The 5,589-nt window shown below is 40.3% G+C and overlaps 1 long non-coding RNA gene and 1 pseudogene across 1 annotated transcript; both read left to right on the top strand.

The window, feature by feature from the left end:
• Positions 1 to 2,114: 2,114 nt before the first annotated feature.
• LOC112845379 (CREB/ATF bZIP transcription factor-like) lies at positions 2,115 to 3,955 on the top strand (annotated as a pseudogene).
• Positions 3,956 to 4,094: 139 nt separating this feature from the next.
• LOC112845378 (uncharacterized) lies at positions 4,095 to 4,951 on the top strand. The gene is made up of 2 exons (XR_003218191.1): positions 4,095 to 4,160; positions 4,557 to 4,951. It is a non-coding gene; the product is annotated as an uncharacterized LOC112845378 (long non-coding RNA).
• The last annotated feature ends 638 nt before the right edge of the window (positions 4,952 to 5,589 follow it).

Here is a 5,589-nt window from a genome sequence, read left to right on the forward strand (position 1 = left end):
ATCAAGACATCCCATATTAGCAACCAGGGCTGGACTGGGACAAAAAATCGGCCGGGCATTTTGACTAGAGACCGGCCCACCAGGATAGAGATTGAAAATGTGACGTCATTCAGGGGTAAAACCGCAAAGGATTCTGGGAACTTGAGGCAAGAGGTACTAGCGCACGCAGGCTTTCAATTGAACTCAGTTACACAGCGATAAAAAGAAACCCAAAAAATGGCAAGAAGCTGTTGTATTATTAACTGCAATAGCCGGTGGCATGACAGCCACGGGAAGCCGAAGGGTAAAGAGATCGTTTTTTTTTTTATCGGATTACGTCCTTGAAGAGAAATTGTTTAAGCCATATTTCCGAAGTAAAAGCCGACGAATGGTCTGGATATACCAAATATAACGTCTCAGAACACTCCTGCTCACATGTTAGTCTGCTCCAAGCATTTCCACAAAGGTCAGTGTTTTGTAGCAGTTAATATGTCATTTTTCATAACATAATTGGTGATATAGGTTACAAGCAAGTGTGGCGCTGAACAGAAATTGTCGCGCTATGCTCCTTTGTTTAATGTGCATAAATAGTGAATTGTCCTGACACAATATTGCGTTTCGCTTCTGTTATTACCACGGTACATTGACAAAAACATATACTTTTATTCACAGGATAAAACAGTTTTTTTGTGTCACTAATTGCCCAGTGCGATTACAACATACAATATTATTGTCACTGCTACATTTCTGTAATGCGTACCAGAGATTATTTCCACTACTAATTAATTACCGTTGAGCTCAAAGGTTATATTAATAAACGGTTAACGATTGTGTATTTATGAAGACGATTTGTGAGACTGGTAAACTTACCTTTGTTTGTACGATGGTCATTCTACACGGTGCATTTCAAGGTCCTGTACCCATCCGTCGGTAAACTGTACCCGGGCTTGTTGCAGTGACCTGAAGTTACTAAAAACTTCATGAGTGTATGCACTCACTCCAAGAACCGTATAATTATAAATCTGAGCGTGGTGAAAGTTGGGCAGCAAGCTAACGTCTTTTGGCCACTCTGTGTGCTCGTAAGGGTCTGACCCTTTCACTCCTTTGATTTTTTTCCTCGTATCTTTTCGTTGCCTTTTCATCGAGTCTGTCTTTGTACGGACCGGCATTGTTCTCCTTAGTTTTGTACATTCCTTTTTTGTGCGGCAAAGAAAAACCAAGAAGGTATTGGAACCGGAGAATGAACGTTTTGCGGTGCTGCAAATGCTTGCATTTGATGCGGTACTTGGATTGTTTTGCCTCGAGTTCCCTGGATGCAATGCGCGAAAGTCACGTGATCTGTCAATCGCTATAGGAAAAACCTTAAATTAAGACCAAGAACACTAGAGGTGAGACATGATCATTAATTAACATTAAAATTAATAAATGACAGATTTAGTGATATTTTCATAAACACCTCCTTTCCTTTTTTTGTTCTCCATTTTCTTTAGTTCGTCTATAAGATTGCTAAACAAGGGGGAGCGCTGTTTGTTTTTACCATAGTTCATGGTGGAGAATGGCTGCTCTGCTGAGTTTTGCTCTCTGTAGCCATATGAATGGCAAACTACACTGATTAGCAGCGGCATAGGCACACTTAAAATTTCTTCTGAAATTTTCGCTTTCTAGTTTTCTTTTTTCTTCTTCTCAAATGCCACAACAACAACATACTCACTAGCGCCCTCTGGCGCTTCTGGTAAATGCATCTACAGAACAAATGCATTAGTATGTGGACACAACAGTAGCACACTTACAAAGATGGGTAAACATGACACAGGGAATTGTGACTTCTGTGGACAAGAGGAGACATTTCAGCATGTAGTGTTGGAGTGCGATAAGTACAAGCGAGAAAGGGAAATATTGAAGTCTGAATTGCAGGAAAATAGAGTTCACCTAAGGGTAAGGGACATATTTCAAAGGAGTGCAGGGGATGTAATTTATAGGGCAGTGTTTGGCTTTTTCAGATCGACAGGTGTGTATCCGAGACTATAGATTGAAAAACCGCTCCGACCGACACTCCAATCCAGAGGGTGGCGGTAAATGCACGTAAAAGTTGTTTGCCAACCGCCATTAAAATGTAGGAGAAGAAGAAGAAGAATTTTCCGGAAGTGTCGTCTGAACTAGCTGTGAAGCTATTCGGTTACAGTCTTTGGACTGCTCCGTGTTGTTTTGTGTTTAAAATTTCGGTTTCTTCAGAAAAATGAAACAGATAAGCAATCTGTAATCCTAGTAGTTTAATCAACGGATATACCGAAAGCATTTATTGCTGTTTTCTCTAAAAGGGAGGTAAGTACACGGTTGAAGAACTGGTGTGCTGCGTCATTATTAGTTAGCGCCTTAGTGTTTTAGCAAGGTTAGCCGCAGCTAACAAACATGTGAGCGGACGGTAAAAGAGGACGTTTTATGCTTCAACCTTTCAAATTGATTAGACTGTATGTCTTGGATAGATTTAACCTTTCTCTTTCAATGTGTCAGAACATTCATGACTAAATCAAAGCTAACCGTATTTTACGAATATTAGCTTGGCGGTATGGCGAACGTCGTTTTAGGACAACCAGGGCTCTGTCAGCAAGCTAACTAATTCTGTAGTTAGCTTGCTGACAGAGCCCTTAATATTTGTGATGATGTTATTATTTAGGATCTTAATCTGCGAAATGTTGCGATAATGCGAAAATGTAACTTTATATAGAACAAACGACGTTCTGCGGTATGTTGTAGAGCACTTATTGTAAAAAGTACTTATTGCAAGTAAAGCTAATGCTAACCCTTAGCTTAGCAAGAGGCCATTATACGTTCATAGTACGTTTAAGATATCTCAACGCGCCTGTAAGGAGAATGCCAGCACCTCACACGAGATGATTCATAAGTGATTTAAGAGGAGCAAATTATTTTCGAGCCCAAATAGGAAAATACTGTATACGTCTTTCATATTAGTATGCCGACAATTTTATAAATGTTTAGGTTATTCTGTACAGTTGTAGATTAGTTATTTTTCATTGGTCTGTGTTTACTGTATTACTTTTGTTTGTTAGTCAAATCTACACCAACATAATTATGTTTCTGTCTTACATGTTCAGGTCTTTGTGGACAGGTTCCTTGCAGTCCAGCTGACAAACCACAATGATCACTAGAAGTCGTCGCACTGTCACCAGCACAGAAGTGCAGTCTGCAGAGGTTGAGGCAGTAGATGTGGAAGTATGAAAGGTCTTCCGATTCCATGTGACGGATTCCAAGATGAAGATATGGATGCTGCTGGAGTAGAGCTTGATGACCTGTTTGAAGACTTAAAATGGACACTAGACAGAGATGCTTCATCCCCGCTCTTCAATATTGATTTGGCTGATCTCTGTGTGTACAACACCAAAGATGGAGACTCCGGGCTTGAAGCTTCAACTGCCTCATCTCCAGAGAGAGATTCTTCTGACTCCCAGAACAGCAGGCAAAAACAGTCAAGTCACGTGATAACAAAAATGCCATCGCTGCCAGATTAAATCGTCTCAAGAAGAAGGAATATGTCAACAGCTTGGAGCAGAAGATCGGCATTCTTTCAACAGAAAATAGCACGCTCAACTAGAAAATTCTCAGCTGACCAAGAGAGTGGAAGAGTTGGAAGATGAAACCAGGTACTTGAGGGCTGTGCTGGCAATGAGAGCATGTTAGCCCAGCTCTTGTCCAGGCTGAGCGGTGTGAATGGGATGAAATTATCTTCCTCGCTTTTCAGGGGCCCAACTTAACGAGCATGACTACGCCCTGCCCAGGAAACGGGCCAGAGTGGAGGAAAAAAGAAACATCTGGTGGTGTGTGTCTACATGTGGACAAGAATCATGTCTCAGTGGAGTTCTGCACCAAGTGTGCAGAGAGTGCAAGCACGGTGCTCAAAATGTAGGGTCAAGTACTTCTCTCTGTTTTCAAATATTGAGACTGAGCTTGATGGGGCTCAGTGTGCTGAACTTGAGGCTGGATGAACGCTTTGAATTGGTTAATTACCTAGAACTGTGCATGTGTTTTTGTGTGATGATGGAATGAGTTGGATGGAATGAGTTCATGTTACTGCTAAACCTTGTTGACAGTTTCTTCTAGTAATTGGTTGATCCACCATGCGGGATGAGTGGCTTTCAGAGCGCCTTTGCCTGCTTGGCTCCTTGGTAAGGATCAGATAAGAACAGACATTTTTTGTTTTGTTTTATTTCACAGGGTATAGCATTCAGCCGTGACGCCAGTGTTTTTGTTTCTATACTCTTTATTTTCCTGCTAGTTTTTTGAGCACATGTCTTTCCTTATGGATTGTGTTATAGGAAATAACTTGATTAAAGTTGATCAGATTTTACTCTTAATTGTATTTTCTTCAATCTTAAGATGTTAAGATAAAGGTGGGGTCCACAAAGAGTGCTCTTGTATCGTCTCAAATGGAAAAGCAATAATCTGTCGAAAGACAATTTTTTTGTACGTTCAGTTTTTGTAGAACTAATCTCTTTGTGAACCTGCACCCCTGTACAAAAGAATACTTTCATTTAGCGCCACCTATTTTTCTTTATGCTAAGTGGATTCTGCTGGTGGAAGGGGAAGAGGCTGGACAAGCGGCTGCCATCATGGCCTGGTATTTTTAAAGGTAGTATCGGTATCAAATGGTATTTGTGATCCTATTTCATCACTACTCCACAACATCTGTAGCTGCAGAGCCTGTCAGCGTAGCTCTTGCAGCATTTTTAAGGGCTGACTATAGCTTCTCGTTTATGCAAACAAGTTTAACAGTCTCAGAGTTATAACTTGTATATATTGTTGGAATGTATATTTAACATACATAGACAAATCTGCTGTAAGTGGAAAAAAAAAATGTGTAAATATGTACATAACTCTGAACACATACTGTTTTAGGTAAATGGCCTTTGAGAAATGCTGGACGAATAAATCCTATTTGCAGTACTTTTGACTTAAAGCATCTGCTTGTTTTGTTTTGTTTTGAGTCTTGTTTTGTACTGTGATATTAATGTGTCTCTTTTCTCTCTCTAAACAGCAAGCTCTCTGCCGATAAACTGAACATTTGGGTCAAGTCTGGTAAAGGTTTTCAAAACAAATGACCAAGACCTCATTTGATGGAAGCACAAAGCATGAGGGCCCACAGGGGTTATTCATCTTGCCCATGTTTTAGCCCATTTACTTCAGATTACACAGCCACATCCTACACCTAAAATTAGTGGCGTTTTCATAGGTCTGGGTCAGTCCACTTAAACTGTACCAAGCCAGTCCCTGGTGATCTTTTCACTACTACAGTAGCCCTGTGACTGTCAAACACCACTTTCAGTAGTTGTGTAGTTACTTAGGAACAGGAAACCTTACTTTCTTTGAGCTTAACTCATTAGTTCAATTCAAATGTTCAGCTTTCATAAGTTGCTCTATCCTTGAGTCAGCTTCACATGAAAAGCTGTCCATGTGAGAACTAGTGGAAAGCTTTTATTTTGAAGTGAAAATGGGTGTAATGAATCAGATCTGTACGCAGTACAAGTGTGGTCTGTAGACAGGAGATGGGTTTAAGTGAACTGCTTTAATTTCAGTCACTAATATTGTATACATTGT

Source organism: Oreochromis niloticus, unplaced genomic scaffold (genome assembly GCF_001858045.2).
Source record: "Oreochromis niloticus isolate F11D_XX unplaced genomic scaffold, O_niloticus_UMD_NMBU tig00007127_pilon, whole genome shotgun sequence".
Taxonomy (NCBI): domain Eukaryota; kingdom Metazoa; phylum Chordata; class Actinopteri; order Cichliformes; family Cichlidae; genus Oreochromis; species Oreochromis niloticus.